We start from the raw sequence: 23,517 nt of genomic DNA, 5'->3' as shown, positions 1-23,517 counted from the left end.
AAATTAAAACCTTAAAAAACACAAACATTATCTCCAATAATGTTAAGAAGAGGGAGGTTTGGGGTTTCTCCGTCCGATTATTATTTATATTTTTTTTTCGCTATTTGTTGAGCCAAAAACGCAGTTTAAATATCTTTTTGTGATGATACGTGGAGAAGAAATTTGAGGGCCCACACCAAGAGTTTTTTTTTTAATTTGCAGTTTCAAAGATGCATTATCTTTGACTTTGATAATCGTAAGGGAGAACAGGCTTGGAACGCCACCGAAATTGTAGCTATAAAAAGGCTGTTTAAGACGATTTTTGGTGACGTTAAAGGGAGAAGAGATTAAAAGGCACATCCCAGGAAGTTCTACTAATTCCTAGACTTCAAAACGCTTTCTAGAATATCTTTGGTAAGGTAAGGTTTGGTAGGTTGAAGAGATTCTGAGGTCCACTCCTATAATTGTTTCAAAACTGAACTCTTTAAATTGAAAATGGAGGCAAACCATTATTCACATGAGTAACTTTTAGAGGACCAACAATTATTCGAAATTGAAGCTCCAGAAACGTAATTCTTGAAGACTTTCAATAATGTTAGGGAGGGAGACGTTTCCCCCGGAAACATTCTGTAACTCAAGCGCTTAAAACAAAATTCAGGCCGATCTTGAACGATGTTGGCGAAAAGGAGAGGTGGGGGAAACTCCCCTGAAACCTTTCACAAGTTATTTTTTAAAACGTGGTTTGTAGACGATCTTTGGTAATATTAACAAGAGGAAGAGGAGTGGTTTGGAGGGCCCCATATTAAAAAGGGAAAGAAGAATAATTACATAGCACGGCACAAAGACGGGTTAAAACTTAAATTAAGTCTAACTTAATGCACAATCATTAAATGCATAACTTTTATGGGACACTTACTAACACATATCCCTTTTCTTTCCCCCATGGGGGAAGGAAACACATCTAACAAGATGAGCCCATTATGCTAAATGAAGCCAAATATTTGGTATACACTTGATATTTTTGAAATTTTCTTGTTGTGGCCATGCCCTCCCTCTGGCTTTGTTTCATTCTTGTTAGACTCTGCATGAATTACAATGAAGTGTTTATTTTAATTTAAGCTAGGAAAGAGGGTTTAAAAAACTACACTCTTGAAACTTCCAGCGTGGTTTTATGGCTCCCTGGTATTGTTTTTATATTCTTGTTAGACTTCAAGGAATAATAATTATTTTTTAATATTTAGCTCTAAAAAAGGTTTTGAACTATTGTTGAAACTTTCTCAGGGTGGTCGTTAGGGTGGGTAGAAAAAACTTTTTTTGGAAAGTGCGGAAAAGTTGCTATATGGGCCCGTTATTACCCATAAAAAATGTTGCTAAATTTGTTTAATATTTCCCCCCGATTCTACCACATCGCATGCATATTTTTATTTATTTATTTTTTTGTTTGGAACTAATATGATCGGAATTTCTGAATGAAGAGTTTGTTTTCAAATAGTTGGTTTTGAGTGTTAAAAGTTCCGAATCGGACAGAAACTTTTACAAAAAAAACTTCAATTGGGCGAGATCTATTCAATTTTCTTTTTTGTTCTGATATTTGGCTTAAGTAAAAAGTACTAATTGTTCAAAAGGTCTTATCGATATGTGTTTTCTATTCTGTAGTACTCCAAGGCGGAACAAACCTAAATTATTTCAATTTGGTCCACTACATTGCTTTAAGTTCCTAAAGTCGTAAGGCCACATACCCTCAAAAATGACCAAACTATTTGATTTTTTTAATTGTTTATTTTAAAACTTCAGATTATTTCAAACTTTATGAAGAGAGTTTCAACGCTCTAGTTTAATTATTTAAAAATTTATTAGCTTTAAGTTACTCAGACTAGGTGTGCCTTTTCTCGATTTCGAACTTTTTTTCAGCAATCACGAATCTCTTATAGTTTTCACTTGACCGTTGAATAATGTCTGCTTTTGATCTTATTTTCTTATACTTATAATGCAGGAATCCATGTGCCTTGGAAACAAATTATTTATTATCGATTTTTACAACTTTACACAATCCTTTTTACGCGAAAAAGTATCCAACACATAACATCCAACCTCTTGCATTCATTTGAATTTTGTTGTCATGAATTCAAATTATGGTTGCCATAAAAGCCATTAGTAGAAAAAAGAAGTAAAATTTTGCATATGGGCGCCCTTGCCTTTGTTAGCAATTCCGAGAAACTCATTAGATTTTCTTTGCCAAGAAAAATTTAACTCTGCATCTAGTAATTTTAAATGCAATTCATAAAAGTTTCACATTTCAGCACAATAAGCGGAAGTCCACAAATGATGTCAAGCTTTAAAAATGCTCGTAAAATTGCTGGGTTCTTTTTTTTTTTTTTGAAAAACACAAACATTTATGTTCTATGGACATTTTTTTCTTTTCTTCATACACCACATACTGAGAATTCTAGAAATTCAGTTCTTTCATGGGAAAATGTCAAATACGATAAAAAATTGATGGTTAGAAAACTTAACTGAACAACTGAAGCGTTTTAATGCAAAACACTAGAAATCACATCATTTATGTGCTCCTTTCTGAATAACTTTAGCATAAAAATAAAATAAATTCGTAAAAAAAAAAAAAAAAATCATAAAGTTTAGAAGGCTGTCAACATATCAGAAAATAATTGTAAAAATTTAAATGTGAGTTCGTTACGAGGAAAATATCTTTCCTGTAATTCTAAAGGGTCTAGCAAAAAAGATAAAAAGTATTTTAGTCATCAAAACTAAACACATGGGAACAAATTGTTCAAATTGGCATACAGCATGCTAAAGAACTAGACTAAGTAAAAAACCTATAGTACCTAAAAATTAAAAGTAGTAAATAAAGGAAGAAAATGAACTTCAAAAAAAGGATTGAAAGCATTTAAAATTCCCCAGAAATGATAAGGACAATGATTGAAACATTTTTCAAAATAAATGTTTTGACCAGTTTGGAACAAGAAAAATCCGGAGAATTTCAGTTCAGCTCAGAACACACATCTAAAGACATTATAACAAATGAGCAAAAATTATTTAAAAGAGGCTTTTTTTTTTTTTTTTTTTGAAAAATTCAAGAAGTTTAAAAGCAGGCAACAATCAAGAAATTATTTAAAAAACATGAAAATCGAAAAAAAAAAATAATAAATAACAATAATAAGCCTAGTATGTAAGAAACAGAATGAAAGCTGAACATTAAATTTGTCCAATTCTTCCATTTTATGTGAAAGTCCTTTCAAAACCAAGATCTATAGTCTACGGGAGAAAACAGTTTTGAAATTTTTAAAACTTGGACTGAAATAGAAAGATTGGTCGAATCTCAAATCATGGAGTCTTGTTTCGTTGCTGGGAGATATTTCGATAAATGGGAATCTGGCGGTCTTTCTTCATTGGCGTCAATTTTTGGCTCCAGCGCCTGCACGAGAGGTACTTTTCTTTGCAAATCAAAACAAAGAGATCTGAAACATCATTTGACATAGGGTTACTATAAATCAGCGCAGGTTTACCAAAAATAAAATTATTTACGCCAAAAATGAGATGACCGCGCCAGATTCCCAATTATCGAAATATCCCCCGTTGCTGACATAACTTATAAATAAAGCGAGTTTTCAAAAATCGGAATTAAAAATCCACATAACCACCTGGAAGCCTCTATACAAAGTAACTTAAAAAACATTAAAAAAAATAACAATAATTAATATAAAGAATTAAACAAATGAGTTCAAGATATAGGTAAAAATATTGAAGCAGCTGATAACAAACAGCAGTCGCTCGTTTTAAAAAATTGTTCATTATTCGGGGAAGGGGGGTCAGTAATCCAGGAGAACGTTAAGGGCCAAAAATATCCGGGACTGGTTATAGACAACCCAAAAAAGAAGATACACATAAAACTTTTGCAATAATTATTTCCGAAAAAATGAAATACTCACGAAGCAAGGAAACAATTGAGTAAAGTTCAGTGGACTACTGTTCTATCTTCTGCCAATATTCGTAGAATAAACTTCACTACACACAAACTAACGAATATTTCGTACCGAAAACAAAGATAGTCCGACACTTAAGAAACTAAAAAAGAAAGGTTTGACTCAAAAGATCAGAAAATTAAGCAAATTAGATTGCTGAAAGAGATAAGACGCAAGCAATCATGAATCGTGGTGTCAACAATGCAATTGGTCACAGTTAAGTTTCATTTGATTTCAGTTTCCCGCCTCTGACTCCTGCCTCCATGCTTGCGTTCGACGAACCTCACAGATCTATCGGTAAGTAACCGGTGCTAACCGCAGCGCTTTTGAAAGCTACCGGTTAACTGGTTGTTTCCGACGTCGTTCTATAAGCCTCACCGGTTGATCACAGGTTCGTGATCAAACGATTAGTAACCGCTGACGTCATCGCTGCCACGTGATTAACCAACCGGTTGCTACCGGTCGTGGTCGTCGAACGTAAGCCACGCCCGCTATGGAGATGATTAGTGATGTGCCGGATCGTTAAAAAAGTAGATCCACGGATACGGATCCGGATCATTAGTGTCAAGATCCGCAGATACGGATCTCAAATATTTTTTTTTTACCAAATTCAACTATCCAAGTGTAAAATTTGTTACGGGAGGTATTCCCGTCTTAAAATTGAGGGAGAGTTGGAAGGAATGGGTCAGCGCTGCATTAATGCTTAAATGGAACGTGAAAAATTATTTCTAGCTTACTCGGTAGATGCACGGATACAGGAGCAAGAGTGTAAAGCTGCTTCTGGACAGGTAGAAAAAATTTTTCCCATTTTATTTCAGCATAAATGCAGCGATGACCCATTCCACCGAACTTCTTCGACCGACGAAATAAAGAGCCGGGAAGACCTTTACAAACAGTAAATAGAGAATTTAGTCTCACTTTTTTTAAAGGATGCCTAGAAAAACAAAAATGAAGACTAGCAGAAACCCCAAATCAATAACAAAAACTAATATTAAATCAAAAATTAAAAAGACAAAACATGTCTCAGAGAGCCGACCTCATATTAAGATGAATTTCGCGTGTCAGAACACACATTTGTTAACAAATATGAACTGACAGCAGATAAAAATTTTAAATCATTGAGCTTTTTCTCCTTATATTTCGACTATGAAATCGCTACCAATCACGCGTATAAAGGCTTATTAGAATTGCATTTAAAATTTACTTAACAAGATTATAGCTCTTACTGTATATAAGTTGGAAGTTTCAAATAAATAACAAACGCAGAAAACTTCGTTCTTTCAATTAGGGCCAACATTTTTAACGTACGGGTAAATTTTTTCAACCATAATTGTGAAAAACGTTAAATAGGTTTTTAATTAATATCTTCGGTAATTAAAGTTCTACAAAAATGAGGCCGAGCTAAGAACACTTTCAATCAAGTTACCTTTTGAACGAAAAATGAACTACCAAAATCGGTTCATCTGTTTAGGAGCTACGATGCCACAAAAAGATACACTAATACACACTTTTAAAAACTTATTTCCCCTTCCTTTTTGCAACGGGGGGGGAGGTACAAATTGGCTTCTAAAATGATACCTTATAATTTACATAGGGAATAAAACCTAATTTAAACGAAATTTAAGAGTCTTTTATTCAAATGTGTAAAATTTTTTAGATTAGAAATGATCCGTTTAAGATCCGTCAAAAAAGTAATGGATACGGATACAGATCTTTATTTCCCCTCGGATATCCGTGGATACGGATACGGATATCACTAGAGATGATCATGAAATAGTTTCTCTTCTTCAATCAACATTGGCCCTATTCACGTTTTCGCAAAGGTGTTTTTATTAACTTTTCGTCTGCGGGTATTTTATGTTCGGCAAAAAAAGTACCTTTAATTGCATTTTTGCTGATTCTTATGGAAAACAACCTCCTGAAAACAAATATGACCACCAAAACTTTATACCAAAAGGTTGGTCGATTCTCTTTTTCTGCACTACGTCTAACTTAATGTAAAATTATGGATGGCACATTTATCGCGAGTTTGGCATGTTCCAAAGATAGGATGATCTCCAGAAAAGTTCCATTAAAACTGAAAATAAACAGGACCTGATTACCGCACATGCCAACTAGGCCTGAGCCCCCCATCTTTAAGGGACCACAATTATTTTAAACCTTATGCGTAGCATTAAATATGTTTTTTTTTTTTTTTTTTTGAAAATAATAAAAATTCCTCTTTCAAATAAAATATCTTTCTTCTAACATATAAGCTTGCTCGCCATCAAGTTTTAAAGTTTTGTAGCATTCTCTTACTACTGAAAGGACACGAAAAAACTTATAGAGCTACATAGTACAAATAATATTTTATTTAAGGATTATTCTTATTATATATTGCTTTTAAGCTTCTTAAAAAAGATGATGATATATTAAAAAATGATTTTAAACTTGTGTTTTTGATAAAAATATTATATTTTGTTCCTTTTTATTTCCTCTAACTGTTTCTACAACACTAAAATTTTGACAAACAATTTAGTAACACAAAAAGAAAAAATAATAATTTGAATATTGACCTCTTGAATTCAAATTATGTTTTTCGCAATCACGAGTGTGTGTGTGTGTGCGTATGTAGGCATGTGTGTTTATGTGTTTCTGTGTAGGGGGTATGTGTATGTGTGAGTAGGCATGTGTGTTTGTGTCTATGTGCAGGTATGAGTGTGTGGGTAGTTGTGTGTATGAGTGTTTGTGTGTGGTGGGGAATGTGTATGTGTGTGTAGGAATATGGTTTGTGTCGGTGTGCAGCCATGAGTGTGTGAGTAGTTGTGTGTAGGCATGAGTGTGTGGGTAGTTATGTGTAGGTATGTGTGTATGTGTTGCTGTCTGTATGTATGTGTAGGTGTCTGTATGTATGCGCGTGTGTGTATGTATGTGTGTGAGTGTGTGTACGTGTTTGTGTATGTGTGTGTAGGTGTATGTATTTGTGTCTGCGTGTGTAGTTGTGTATGTATGCGCGTGTGTGTAGCATATGGATGCAACCTGGTGACTGCTTTCGCTATAGGAGCAGCATCGTGAGGAGCCGGTTGACGGTGATGCTGCAGAGGGTGCTGGTGGGAAATAAAATGATAGCACATCAAAACAGTCAAGTGAGAACAATAAACAATCGTGATTGCTCAAAAAAAAGTTATAAGTAAATCACAAAAATAAAGTACTATTTTTTTTAAAGAAATTAAAAATAAATTTCTAAATTTGTTATAGAAAAACAATTATTATTCGTATTTAGAAATATAATTTCAAAAATAAATAACTCTTCACTGAATAAAAAAAAATCAATCATTTCCCTAAATTTAACTGAACGTTCATACAATGTTTTTCAATTATTCAGTTTAGCTGTTTAGTGAGTTTAAAAAGTGTTTTCACTTGAATGAGGCAGTGAGGAATTACATACGACGGCTGCCAGAACAAAGAAGTTATCACCACAGAAACACAAAAGGGCTCATCTTTGCTCCAAAAGTTAGACAAAGAGGTAGAAGTGGGACTTCCAGTACTCGAGAATTTTTCAAGACTTCTTGCTTTAATTATCGTAGCAGCGTGTATCCATGTTATCGTGTAATATACCACGTTCGCAAGTGTCCCCCATTTCCCCTACAGGGCAAATTTTAATATATCTTTTAACAAGCTTCTAGAACTTTAAATCTCATTATTCCTCTCCAACTTTTTTATCTTCACTAATAATAAAGCTGAATGTCCCTCTGTCCGTCCGGATCTCTGTGACGCGCATAGCAATTTGCCACAAAGTTAGTTTGTACCATGGGGGTGTGCACCTCGAAATGATGTTTCGAAAATTCGATGTGGTTCTTTTTCCAATTCAATTTTAAGAACATTTTCCCGAGAAAAATTATCATAAGATGGATGAGTAAATTTCGAAATTATCATAACGTGGAACCGTAATATGGGTACAAGCCAATTGGCGAGAAAATTCACCATACGTTATTTGTAAACCAAAAGATCAACCAAAAGACCTTTCAATTTTCTATTACGGGCAAAGCCGTGCGGGTACCACTAGTTAATTAATATTTCGGACATTCAAAAAGTTCAGAATGAAAATTTGGCGCCGAAACGGTCACACCGAATCGTAACAAACACTTAGCAGCAAGCGGTTAAAAATCAACCATGCATAGAGCTTTTGCTATACAACAACGCTCTTCCATCCAAACAGTTGATCAGATCACCAAATATCAATATTGTAACCATCTCAGGTCGCAAGCAATGAAAGCACAAACTTGGTAGTTTTGTCGTTTCAGTCAGGACAAGAAAAAAAGAGGTCTTTACAAAACTATGGATATTGGCAGAACCATACGACTTATGGAGATGTACTTTGCCATAACTTCATGTAAGTTTTTTTGTGTATCCCCCAAAAAATTGGAGATGGTCGAGTGGGGACCTTGTCAGAATCTAGGACACTTGACATGGAATGACCCAAAAGTGTATTCACACTTGAACTGTGATATAATATCATTTTGCAATACTCACAAAAATATAGTTTTTCGTTCGTATGTATCCTTAAATGCAGAGTTAGGTTTTGGACTGTCAAAAACTGGTTTAGGACAAGACAGGTGCTTTTTACCGTCCAAGAGTATGCTAAAGCTAAAGGGGCGTAATCTGACCAATTTGTAGGTACTTACGGCAATTTTCGTAATGCATCAATATAAATATTAATGAGCTTTAATTATATATATATATATATATATATATATATATATATATATATATATATATATATATATATATATATATATATATATATATATATATATATATATATATATATATATATATAAAACAAGAGATACAATTTAAGACAATTTTAAAATAGAAATTCAAAGAAATTGAAAAAATCAACGTTATTAAAAAACTGAAAGAATAAATACAAAAGTGTACCGTAATGCCAGCGCAAAGCTGCTAGAAACAAAAACAGTACAAACATATTCACACAAACAGTCAAAATACAAATGTAAAAGAAAATGAAAAAAGCGAGAACATCAAAATGGAAATCCTTGAGAAAGTGTTGGTCCTGGGTTCACCTTTTTCATTTTCCATTTTGATGTTCTCGCTTTTTTCATTTGCTTTTACATTTGTATTTTGACTGTTTGTGTGAATATATATATATATATATATATATAAAATGAGTATTTGCTAATATTTTTCTCCAAAATGTTCATTTAAAAAATCTTTTACAAAAAAAAAATTGCCAATAACTCTATTAAATAAAAACTTCCTTATGTAACAGTTGGTAGTGTTATGAAAGGAAATTCCATACTTGCCAACCGTCGACGAAAAAAAACAGGAGATTCCACTAGAAGCCTACAGATGATTCACCAGTGACATATCTTCACAACAGAATTATTAAATTATGCTTTTAAATAACATAAATACTAAATTTAAAATGAAATAGGATTTTTTGGAGATGTAAGCTAATTGGTAGCAGCAACAAAAATATACTGTAAAGGAAAAACCAAATAATAAGGAGAATTTGCTTAAAGTTTTGTACATTCCCAGTCTCTACCAAAAAAGTAGCTACAAAAATTTAATTACTAAAATCAGAAAAAAAAAATCAACATATAATGAAAATAAAATATAAAATAAGTAGGTATAGGGTAGCACATGTTAAAATAACTTCAAACTTTCAAAATAATTGAAATATTTTCAAGATGCAAAAGGATTGAAATCTGCTGCAATTTTCGGCAAAGCTCGTGCTTTGTAGAACATGCAAGGTGGAAAGCTTCCAAAAAATAAATTTTTACTAAATGAGTTATTAATTGGAAAAATTCTTATTCCATTGACATTGGTAGATGATTAGAAAGGGGCGCCATCTATTGAAAAGAAAGTTAAACGTTTTGATGATTGACTGAAAAAAACTGCAAAAACGGGAGAAAATCGTAAAAAACGGGAAATCGGGAGATGGAAGCAAAAAACGGGAGTCTCCCGTTAAAAACAGTAGAGTTGGCAAGTATGAAATTCACAACACTACCAAGAACACTAACTTCAGTTTCATTTATAATCAAAGGAATGTTATTAAATGTGCAGTATTTAGGTGCAAAAAAAAAAAAAGCTTAATTTTCAATGTTTTTTGCAACCAAATTTTACATGATGCCTTGACGAAGACTATTTTTTTTAAATAATTGATTAAAGAACAATAAATTGATGGTTAAATATATGCACTTATATTTTAAAACTTGAGCAGTTTCTTTTTTTAGTTTTTATTTTTAACATAACTAACTACAAAACATTGTAATTCATTGAGTTGAAGTCAAGTATTGCATATATTTTGAGCACTTTCTTTTGCATACATGTATAAATGTTAAAAGATTTGGTTACTGTTATGGAAAAAAAAAAAAAAACCCTCATGCCTACAAATTGAAATGTTTAATGAAGAATTCAACTTCTACGTAACTGGATTAAAAGCGGCTGTGTAAATAAGTTACATATAAATTAAAACTTGAATGTTCGCATTGAATAAATATTCAAGAAAAAAAAAACATAACTCTGATTTTTTTTTTTTTTTTTGATATTTTCTCACAAAATATAGTTACTCCAAAAAAAGTAGTTTTAAACGTTTTCGGACAGTTTTGGACACAAAGGGTTACAAACAGGAAGGTAAAAACGTGGTCAACCCTGATTTCTTTTGCACAAAAGCATTAAATATAGAGAAATTTGGTTACAATTATCTAAGACAAGCAAACAGACAAAATAAAAAAAAAAATAAACTCATGCATACAAATTGAAAATTTTAATGAAGAACTCAACTTCAATGAAACTAGATTAAAATCAGTCGCATAAATAGGGTCATTGCTCACCATGGAATAAATCTTCAATACAAAACATTGATTTGATACATTTTATTCTGTTCCTGAAGTTTCTCACAAAATACAATTTCTTTTAAAAGAAAATACAGTGAAGCACCGTTTATACGTTTTTGAAGGGACTGTATGAAAAAAGCGTACAAACGAAAAAACGTATAATAGGTATAGGTTAATGTGAATTAGATTTTGCAGGGACCAATTTTAAAAACGTATAATTGATAAAAACGTATAAAGGAGAAACGTATAAACGGTGTTTCACTGTAGTTTAAAACACTTGTGGACACATGCGTTTTGGACCAGAGTTTTTACCGCAGTGTCCAAAACCTTGCCTACCCTGTTTAAATGTGACACTAAACGAGAATCATGAATTAAAGTCTTCTGACACCACAAGAGTGTGAATGCTTTTGTGTATCGTGCACTCTTGAATGCCAATTCAAATTTAAACAATTAGAATATGCAACTTTACAACGCGCACTAGAATATGGTTTTGCGTTTATACCATGCATATTTGCGATTAACTCTCAAACGCAGTTTCTGCGTAAATTTAATCTAGTGCGATTTTGCAGGTTCTGCAATACATTTTTAGGTTCACAGAGTTTCATTAGTAGGGGGGGGGGGGGCAAAGTAAAATTATTGAGATGATTGAGCTGTTGCAAAATGAACAAATTGGAAATTTATTTTTAAAATTACAGTACGAAAAGAGAGAATATTCTGATTTACAATTAAACTTGCATTGGAACAGTATTTTTTATTTTGTGCCTTCAATGAAAGTTGGAAATTTTTCGCTTTTTTTTCACGGGGCAAAGAGCAAAAAAAAAAGTATTTTTTATTAAGTGAATTAGTAAACAAAAGGCTGAATGAATAAATGAAAAAAAAATGAAACAATAAATTAATGTTTAGCAGTAATCAGTGTTCGCGCTCAACTATCCGTAACATGGGTCCCAGGGACCCATTAATGAAATAGATTTGGGTCCTTTGGTGGAAAAAATGACTCCCTTAAATTTTAAACAGAAAATCTTAGCATATAAGTGAATATTATAAAAATATTTATACTTGGGGGGGGGGGGGAGGCATGAAATAAAATAAATTGGTTATTTTTGCCCTAATTCTTTTGTGATTTTATCATTGTAAAATTATTTTCAAATAATACACTTGCAAGACTCAGTTATGTGAGAAACTATTTGGTCAGTTACAATGAGATTAACTCAAAATTTACTTTAAAAATGGGTTTTACCATAAAATATAAAACAAGTGCCTCTGATTGATCAAGCAAAAAGCACTCCCTTAACTTTTGTTTTCCTGGAAATTTTTCTTAGTGAAAAAAACAAACAGACCCCCCCCCCCCCTTCCCAATTATCATTGGCAATTACATAATAATAATAATAAATCGCAAGCGAATGAACCCAACGCAAAAATCGCGATCGCAAAAACGAAACATTTTCTCATATGAGTGTGAAAATTGCTCATTTGCAATCTTAAATCAGTATATTTGACTTTATTTTGACTTGTTCAAAATATCTGTTTTGATTTTTGTTCTATTTTTAAAAATGGCGCGATCGATTAATACCCGACTTTTGCAAGTCCAAATAAAAATAACCCATCAGAAAGAGATGAATTATTAGAAAAAGAACAAGGTTAAAGTGCTTTTGTATAAAATTCAAGTATTCATAAGCAATTTAACAAGAAAAATGTAAAGTTCCGAACTCTTTGTGTTTAGCGCGATCTGGAAAATATTCGCCATTTTTTTCTCCCCTCTTTTTATTGGGGATGCAAAATGATGATTTTCAAAAGTAATTCTGGTTACATGAATACCAAATTGCAATATTTTTACTGTACAATTGTCTTGTATTAATCCTGAAGATTGCATTGAAAACCTCTCTCATTTTTAGTCTTCATTTCTGATTTTAGGAATTTCCTCAAGACAAAAGTTGAGGGAAAACTTGTTCTTAGAATACAGTACAATGGGCTATTTGTGAACTTGCTCCCTGAGCTCTGCCCAGGAGGTCACTGTAAGCTCCAGTCTTATCACTAAAATTCCATTGACTGGTCCACAATTGGGGTGTGTTTGAATAGCTGATAAACAGATAGGGTCATTTTAGTCCCTTTCTGTTGATTCTCCTGGTCATTTTGAAGCTTAAAAGCATTTACTGAATAGATCTTTAGCATTTTCTCCCATTTTTTTTCTGGTTCTTATCTTTTGGGTTTTCTGGGTCCCTGGGACCCGATTTTTCGCGGAAGTTGCGTCCCTTTCCCGCGAATTTGCGTAAAAAACCCGCTATAGCGCGTAAACGCGAACCCTGCAGTAAGTTACCGCCTCTAAGCCAGGGCTAAGGCAGAACTAGATGAAAATAAATACATTAATTCATAAATGAAGAAAAATACATAAGTGAATACAAGAGTGAATGGAAGAAAAAATCAGTGAATGAATGAACAGAATTACTTTAATGAAGAAATATACAGTCCAGTCACATTAATATGACCACCACGTACCTTCCACGTCAGAGTTAAATAACCAATCACAGAAGGCAGGTGGCAGCACAGTGCAGTTGAACGTATATAAAGGGTGTGTGAGGGCTTTGGAAAACATTTCAATCGTTGGTGTAATGCAGAAACGAAGCGATTTATCCGACGTCCAAAAGGGCATGATCATTGGCTTTCGGGCCAAGGGTGGAAGCATTTCCGAAACGGCTGAGTTTCTGAACTGTTTGCGTGCCGCCGTGGTAAAAGTGTACCGTGCATGGCAAAATGGAACCGTCCAAAATCAGCGACGTGGCAAATGTGGTGCACCACAGGCCATAGATGACAGAGGCGAACGACGGTTGCGGAGATGCGTTTGGGCAGATAGACGGGCTACCGTTGAGCAACTGACCACCAAAATGAACCAAGGGGCTACCAAAAGTGTCTCCCAAACTACTATTCAGCGAACATTGCTGCGTCTGGGCCTCCGAAGCAGACGCCTGGTTCGTGCACCTATGCTGTTCATCGACGATGAAGGCTAGAATTTGCACGCCAGTACAGCAGCTGGACGTCCACTGAGTGGCGACAGGTAGCGTTTTCAGATGAATCGCATTTTATGCTCCATCGGACAGATGGACGTTGGCGTATAAGGCGTGAAACCTCTGAAAGGAACCACCCTGCAACCATTGCCGGAACGGTCCAAGCTGTAGGCGGGAGCATTATGGTCTGGGGAATGTTTTCCTGGCATTCTCTGGGTTCACTGATCATCGTGGAAGGCACGATGGATCAATACAAGTACGCATCCGTCCTTGCGGACCGTGTCCACCCCCTACATGCGCATTGTTTTTCCTCAGGATGATGGCATCTTCCAGCAGGACAATGCGAGGTGCCATACAGCAGCCAGTGTACGTGCGTGGTTCGAAGAGCACCAGTATGAGTTTACCGTCCTCCCCTGGCCAGCAAACTCACCTGACTTAAACCCAATCGAGCATCTGTGGGACCATCTCGATCGAATTGTTCGCGTCCTGGATCCTCAACCGCGTAATCTAGCGCAGCTGGCCACGGCATTAGAGTCGGCATGGCTGAACATCTCAGAGAACACCCTCAGGGACCTAAGTGACTCTCTTCCTGCACGTCTCGCAGCAGTCCGCTCTGCGAAAGGTGGTTATTATGGCTTCTGACAGATGATCACATTAATGTGACTGGAATGGAATAAGAAAGGAAAACATAAGTGATTTAGTAAAGGATTGAGTGGGTAAAAGAATTGAACGAATTCACTTTGTCCCATCCATATGCAGGGCCGGATTTGGAAGTGTGGAGGCCCCGCGGCAACCAAGGAGTGGAGACCCTAATCAGGGTTCGAAAAGATCATCATAATGTAGAAAATATCTGATACTTTGATATATATCCGAATATTTTGATATATATATATATATATATATATGTATATAACCGATATTTTTGACCTGTGAAAGTTAGGATATTTTGTAAATTTTTTTTTATTGTGGCAGCCCCTTTGTTGTGGAAGCCCCGGGGCAGTAGTTCCGCCTGTCCTCTCCTAAATTCGGCCCTGTCCACATGTAATTGACTGATTGTACAAAATGTTTAAAATACAAACAAAATTAACATTAAATAAATTGACACAGCATCATACATTAGAAAGTCTCGATTAATATTTCAAACGTTGAACATAAGAACTTTATCATTTTACGGTAACACAAATAATTTTTGACTTACACAACAAACAATTACAATATAAGAATCAATTTTTTTAAATTGCCTGTACATTCATGAGCTTTTTGGCGATATTTTTTTCCTGATTGGAAGAGACTACATGTGCAACTACATAGTTCAAAATTACCATATAGGTGGCGCTTAAAGCAGAGTAAATAATTCACTATTTAACTTTGCCCCATATTCTCCATTCTATATTTCAATGAGTTAATAATGGGAATTCCAGGAAAATGTCGTTTCACAAAAATCACGAGTATGGTGTTATGTCTTCACCGTATGTTCTCAAGCGTCAATTCAATGATTTCCAAGAAAAAAAATTCCTTTACAATACTCGCAAGGTCACAAGTCAAGTAGTCGGAGTGGTCACTTTAGTGTGTGTCCTAAAATGTACTTAAAAAGATGAAGGAGCAAGAGTCGCAAGATTATGGTTTCACTTTTATGTGAGTTTTCAGATGTATTTCCAAAGTATTACTGTGAGAAAACGTCTTCTTACAGAGCGCACAAAAATACTGTTATTTATTAGTGTGTGTCCTCAAATGTGTTGTCAAAGTTGAACTTTGCGAAAATGTCTTTTTACAATACTCACAAGAATATGGTTTTTCGTTAGTATGAACCCTCAAATGTGTTTTCAAATTTGTACTTTGAGAAAATGTCTTTTTGCAATACTCACAAGAATATGGTTTTTCATTAGTGTGAATCCTCACATGTGTTTTCAAGTTAGTACCTCGAGAAAATGTCTTTTTACAATACTCACAAGAATATGGTTTTTCATTAGTGTGTATCCTCAGATGTATTTTCAAACTTGAATTACGAGAAAATGTCTTTTTACAATGCTCACAAGAATATGGTTTCTCATTAGAGTGTATCCTCAAATGAGTGTTCAGACTTGAACCATCAAAATGTGTCTTTTTACAATACTCAAAAGAATACGGTTTTTCATTAGTGTGAATCCTCAAAAAATGTGCTTTCAAATTCGAACTTGTAGAAAAGGTCTTTTTACAATGCTCACAAGAATATGGTTTTTCATTAGTGTGAATCCTCAAATGCGTTTTGAAATTTGTATTTTGAGAAAATGTCTTTTTACAATACTCACAAGAATATGGTTTCTCATTAGTGTGTATCCTCAAATGAGTTTTCAAACATGAACTTTGAGAAAATGTCTTTTTACAATACTCACAAGAATATGGTTTCTCATAAGTGTGTATCCTCAGATGAGATTTCAAACATGAATTATTAGAAAATGTCTGTTTACAATAATTGCAAAAATAAGGTTTTTCATTAGTATGTATCCTCAAATGTGTCATCAGATTTGCACTCTGAGAAAATCTCTTTTTACAACAATCGCAAGAATATGGTTTTTCATTAGTGTGTATCCTCAAATGTCTTTTCAAATTTGAAGTATCTGAAAATGTCTTTTTACAATGCTCACAAGAATGTAGGTTTTTTTGAGTGTGCATCTTGAAATGGCTTTTCAAATTTGATCTCCGAGAAAAGGCTTTTAGACAACACTCACAAGAAAATGGGTTTTCATTTGTGTGTATTCTCCAGTGAGTTATTAGTTCAGAATTCTTAGAAAATGTCGTTTACAAATTCGCATTAAACGTATGGTTTCCTTTTAGCGCACAATGATTCATGCTTATTTGAGTTTGAATTTACAGGAACTGACAAGGCAAAATAGTTTGAAGAAAATTCTTTCACTTGAAATTTAGCTCATATGCAGATTATAATTGATTTAAAGTAACATAATAATATTATTACAAAAACGTTATACAAAAAAACTTGTAAAGTTGACCACCTTTGTAAGTACACCACCCGTCGAAGTTGTCAAGTACAGAAAAACTTCTTCATCGTATACCTCAACCTCTATAAGTTGAATACCCTTTAAGTTGGGAACAAAACACTGTTTTTCATTGTATGCTTCTTCTTTTGTTTAGTTCAGCACACAAACAGTCAAATTTTACATTTACGCGAGAGCAGTTTCGTTATCATCAATATGTATTGAGAAAAAGTGTATCACATTTCCTTTGTTAAGCAGTGTCTTAAGAATACTTACAAGATTATGGAATTTCCTTAAAAATCTAATGAAAACATCGATTGTCTTTCAATGCCTCTAAGTTTACATTTTCAGTATCAAGTTTTCATAAAAGCATATAAATAAGACTTTCGTAGCATGCATTTTTAAGTACCCCATGTAAAAGGTGTTCATACATAGGCTGAGCTCAACATGTACTCTTAAAGTCGAATTTTTTTTTTGGAATTGTAGAGTGCTATTTTAAATATTATTTTACAAATTTGAAAATCACTTGCATCGAAACGGAATCTCTTGAAGTCTGAGATGCGACGTTCACTTTCAAAGAGCTGGAATTGGATATACCAGTACCTACAAACAAAAAAGAAAGCAGCTGAAACTATTTTACAGTAATTAACAATAGAAAAACAAGTTCTAATAAAATCGTCAAATAGCATTCATTTTCAAAACACACTTATTATCTTACCGAGTAGCAGGGCTAGTTTGCGACGGTAAGTCATTAAATGAGTCACTAGAGATAAAATATTTAAAAAAAATGAATTTTGAGATCTTGAATTTAAATCATACTTTTCCCAATCACGAATTGCAATAGGACCCTACTCGTTGGATTTTTTGTTTCTATTAGTGCCTTTCACAGCAATCATAATTTGAATTATAGACGTCAAAATTCAAACGAATGCCAGGGCCTGGATGTTATGTCCTGGATAGGGGGACCGGGGATAAAAGGGGTCAAAGTGAGAATCAAAATATTTTTGAACAAATGAATTAGTAAATAAAAGGTTATAAATGAATAAATAAAAAGATAAATAAACAATAAATGAATTTTTCGAAGTAAGTTCGAAAAGAGAGAACATTCTAATTTACAATTAAACTTGCATTGAGACAGTATTTTTTATTTTGTGCTTTCAATGAAAATTAAATTTTTTTTTCATGGGGCAAAGTGCAAAAAAGAAAAAAGGTATTTCTGATTAAATGAATTAGTAAATAAAAGGTTGAATGAATAAATGAAAAGATAATGAAACAATAAATTAATATTTAGCAGTAAGTTACCGTCTCTAAGCCAGGGCTAAGCAGAACTATAGATGAAATTAAATACATGAATTAATAAATGAAGAAAAATACATAAGTGAGTACACAAGAGTGAATGGAAGAGAAAATCTGTGAATGAATGAGTAGAATGACGAAATGAAGGAATATAAATGAACTAATTAATAAATGCAAACATAAGTTATTCAGTAACGGATTGAGTGGGTAAACAAAATAAACGATTTCACTGTACCGAATCCACATGTACTTGACTAATCGTACAAAATATTTAAAATACAAATAAGCTTAATATTCACTAAAACAGCGCAGCACCATACATTAGAAGATCTCGATTAATATTTCAAACGTTAATAATAAGAACTTTATTATTTTGTAGCAACAAAAATAATTCCTGAGCTACAACAAACAAATTGTAATATGAGTATCATTTTTTTTTTAAATTACCGCTGTTTCCATATGCTTTAATCTTTGCATGGTTGAAACAAACCCAGTTTAAAAAAAAAAAAAACGGTTTTTTAGTTCTAATTAGGTTTTTTTGGTTTGAAACGGGTTTGTTTATTTTAAACAATATCTGTAAGAAGATTGATTTTATTTATGGAAAGTCATAAATATTAAATTTCATGTTTAGAGTTTAAATTAATAGTTAATGAATGTTTAATATTCACATCCTGTTTAGTGGTCAAAAGAGTTTGACTGTGATGGGGAGGTCTTGGGTTCGAATCCCGGCTTGGGCATGGATGTTCTTATAGAGGTGTGAAAGTCATTAGACTCAAGGAGCGAAAAACAGGAAAATTGAAGATTCCGGTTTAAAAAATACCTCTAGATCCTTTTTAAAAGCCTAATTATATTTTTCCGGAATAGCCAAAGTACTATACATTATTTCCCTGAAAAAAAAATCCCGTTTTTCTTGATTTTCCCCTCCCTGGAAGCACTGAGTCTTATCTGATAACACCCGCCATCACATTCTCCTGTTGTTTCCAAAACTTTCTGCAGCTGTGAGTAGTGTGAAGTTTTTTTTTCTTTTCGTGTGTTTTTGCACTAGAACCACCAAAATAAGAAGTTTATATGTAATTTTTCTGTAACAGACTGGTTTCAAGGAACATTTTTAGGGTTCGTTTTCACCTTTTCCCCCTTACAAAATATATTTTGGTGAGTTTTGTAAAATGGATAAGCTGAATCAGTGGCGATCGCCCCCCCCCCCAAAAAAAAAGGTTTGTAAATTCAAAAACTTTTCTGGAAAAGATCCACCAAACTTTCTCCCCCCCCCCTCCCCAACACATTACAAAAATGCCTACAACAGTATTTTTACGACTTCAATTCCAAAAATTTTCCAGGGGAGAATCCCTCAACTCCCTCTCTCCAATGTCATTGAAGATCGTCAAGATTTTGAATTTTTGGAGCTTTGATTTCGAAAAAAATTGCCGGAATCGAAAACTTTTTCGAAAATTTCCATAATGAGGGCCTTCAGTTACCTTTTTAGAACTTCTACATCGAAAGGTTTCTGGGGAACGCCGTGCGCGGATATATCCGCTGACGTGCGGATACATCGCCGCGAAGTTTGCACGTCGTCCGATAATCGTAAAAGTTCATACTCTTTACTTCTAATTCGTTTTAAATTGATATTACTTATTTAGATTGTAAAAATTGTTACCAGATAGTATTACACCGTAGAGATACTTACGATATATACCCGCGCGTTCGGTGGATGTATTCGCTACTGGGCGGATACATTCGCTGCGGGCACGCGCATCTCGCGATAATCGTTCAAATTCTTACTTTTAATTTGTTTTAAACTGATACTATTTAAATAATTAGTAAAAAATATTAATAGATAGTATATACGCAAGCGCGTAAGGTGAATATATTCGCTACTGGGCGGATACATTCTCTGCAGGCACGCGCATCTTACGACAATCATTCATGTTTTCCTCCTTTACTTCTAATATGTTTACAATTAATATTGCTGTTGTAAAACGTAGTAATCATAGGTAGATAATATAGACGGTGTTAAATTACTCAGCAGAGTTCAGCAATATTCTCATAAAAACAATTTATTTCGACTAAAAGTAAAACTGGCAAACAAACAACATATTAAACATATAACGTAACTAAGAAACACGACACATCAAAAACTATGGAATAATCTGTTAAACTGAATCTAGAAGAACTATCAATTATCAAATGGACCTCTGGCCCTCAAACTATGAAGGACTGCGTGCCAGTCGCCTTGCCTTCAGAAGACAGCACAATAGATGGTGCTGCCATCTATGGACAGTTCGAGAATTTAGAAGCAGGCTAGGAGCCGAATAACTTTCTGGTCTAGCACCCCCAGAGGTATCGTTTCACTTGGAGGACATTGTGACCACAAGCATATTTAACGTCGCCCAGTCACCATTAATGACAACAGTGGATCTTCGACCAGCAAGGATCGAACCCGAGACCCTCCGGCCCCAAGTCCAGTGTCTTACCGATCAGGCCACCACGGCCCTATCTAGAAGAACGTAGCATGTCCAAAACCTAAATAGTTGCCAAACTGAATTTCCGATTATAAAAAAAAAAACATTGTTACTGTCTAACCACGGATTGTATGGAAAGGCAAACATCCGGTTTACACGCGGAAATGGACGCATCTATTAGTTTTCAGGGATGTCAGATTTTGCAGATGCATGTTAGCCTCTAAATTAAGCAGATTCTCATTCAAATGAGCGGAACACGTGCATAAAATTTTTATTTTCCCCCTCATTCAGATGGAGTCGCCTTAACTGGATGTTTGCCAATTCCATACAATCAGTGGTCAAACAGTAAGTGAAATTATGTAAACGTAGCTGATTGTTTTAAACTGATTTAAAGTCTTAAATCTAAGACACGGACGCAGATACATTCGCTGCTGTAAGAAAATATTTGGTGCTGTGCGGATACATTTATTGCGGACATGCGCATCTCGCCATAATCGCGAGTAATGTTCTAGTTTCCCACCAGTCCTTTTTTTCCTTCTGTCAAAAAATTACTAAAATGTTAATTCTCCCTTCTTTTCTCCTATGCATCAATGATGATAACTGAGCAATTCTTTTCTTGTGGCTTAGTATTTCTTTATTTCTTTTTTTCCTCTTTTTTACTTCCTTTCACAAAAAATGAAGTATTGTATTCGCAAAAAAATTTTCCCTCAAAAACCGACCTTAATTTTCATTTGGCTAACCCCGAATGACTGTTGAGCTTTTTTTTTTTTCGATCCGACGACACGTGCATATATACCTAAGAACATATACACGCCCGAAATATTCATTTTGACGATTCCCGAGTTAATTACAACGAGTTTTCTCGTGATGTACGTATGTTAGGGTGCATCATTTGCCCAACTAGTCTAAAATTGTTTTGTCCCTAATTTAAAAATGTTCTCATACCACTAGATAGCATTCCTGTGAATTTTTATGAAAATCAAAATTAATTTAGGTATCCCACCTCAAGCAAGAAGTTTCTTCTTTAAGGTAAATGAACAATTATAACATCAAACGTGACTCAAAGTGCAATACTGGGAAATATTTTTTTAATTATTTAATTTACATTGTACCTGTGTTAACTTTAACTGTTACCATATTTTCAGTAACTCTACATAACATCTTTTGTAACTATTCACTGTTCAGGTTCACTATTTGTTTTCAACTTTCTACCATTTTCTTCTATCATACAACTACTAATGCTAGTTCTTTAAGTTTTCTTCTTGTTATTCTATGCATATGTGTGTCGTAAACCACTTAAACAAGTTAATCTATTCTATTTTAATTCATAAGGTGTATGAATTTTTGAAAGTAACATATTTTGAAAACTTTTAATAAACATGAGTGAATCAGCTGCTGTTGAATCAGTGACATTTTCTCCACAAAGAAAGCCTTATTCATCTGTACAAAAGGTAAAAGTCAAAACCAGACAATCTTCAATGGTATTTGGACTTGGAAGTGGAATAACTCAAGAGGACTCGGAATTTAAGAGTTCACGTTTAACCACTAGCTTGCAAGTGCTTCGCTGCTTGATGTATCATATTGAGAAAGGTGCCGATCATAATCTTACCAAATGGGAGTCTTCTAAACTTGTCTTGTCAAAAATATCCGATTTCTATGCAAAAGCAAACATTCCAAAGATTACTAAATGTAAATCCTGTGAGAAAATACTAAAACTTCATGAAGACAACACAAAATTAAAAACAATTCCTCTTCAAAGAAGAAATACAACAAATTCCATTAATAAAGTAAAGAAAGTGAAAGAAGAAATAGCTAAAACATTTTCATTATGGCTTAAAAATGTAGAATGCCTTATAAAAAATCCAGAAGATTTAGCTTTTCTTCAATCTATGAAAAGTTATCGTCTAGCAACCTTTGGCTCACATGATAAAACATATAACTGCAGCATGTGTAGTTATTCAAAAGCATTTGGGTAAAGCTATCCTATGGTCAGCTTGCCATCACCACATTGGAGAAATTATATTGTCACATGTGTTTGACGATTTAAAAATTGAAGCATCAAAGTCACCACACATATCTGTTTAAAAGATTTCTCAACCATTATACATTACTGCAGTTTATGGAAGAGAATGACGCTGATATACCTATAAATTTATTCAAATTTGATGACAGTTCATTCAGTGAGGCCGCAAAAAGATTAATTGACAAGTGCAAAAACAATGTTATCACATTAGCTAAATCAAATGTTATGTTTTGCAGAGGTGACTACTTAGAATTTGTTCAAATTTGACTTTTATTCTTAGTAAACGATCCAAATGAGATAACTGCAGTCGACTTTAAACGCCCAGGAGCTTTACACAAAGCATGATGGATGGCAAAATTAATTTATTCAATCAAAATTTGCTTATTTCAACATCAAATCCAAGAACTGCCAACTGGAACAATAACTACACATTAACAAGTTTTAAAATTTAGAAATTTTGTTAATTTCGTCACTTTGGTATGTATAGTTCATGGTGGATGACGTGCACTTCTGTCTTCGATGCACCATGGAATGACTTGAATTCTTTCATTTACTTATAAAATATAGTAAATTCAGAAATTTCTGGAAGTGCAATTAATGCTTTTAAAAATCACTGACAGAAGAAACTGTACCTCTAGCACTGTAGAGTGATATAGCAAACCGACGTGCTCTTGCTGACAGTATGTTAGCCATTAGACCAGCTAATCTTTCTAATCTAAAACACAGATTTGGTATGGGATTTGGAAAACCAAAGTTTCCAACAGAAATTCGTTCATCATCAACACTGTCTGATTTTGTTGGCATTGATTCCTGGTTTTTATTTCTAATTTTGAACTTAGATTCAGAAGTCACGGTGGAAGATGTTAAACAGTGGCCAAATTGTATTTCATTTCAGACTTCAAAAACTAATTTGAAAGGAATAAATGTAGTAAACGATTGTGCTAAGCGAGGAATAAAGCTGAAGAATGAC

This window comes from Uloborus diversus, chromosome 4, assembly GCF_026930045.1.
Source record: "Uloborus diversus isolate 005 chromosome 4, Udiv.v.3.1, whole genome shotgun sequence".
NCBI lineage: Eukaryota > Metazoa > Arthropoda > Arachnida > Araneae > Uloboridae > Uloborus > Uloborus diversus.
The sequence above is the reverse complement of the archived record's forward strand: the minus strand, read 5'-3'. Positions refer to the sequence as shown.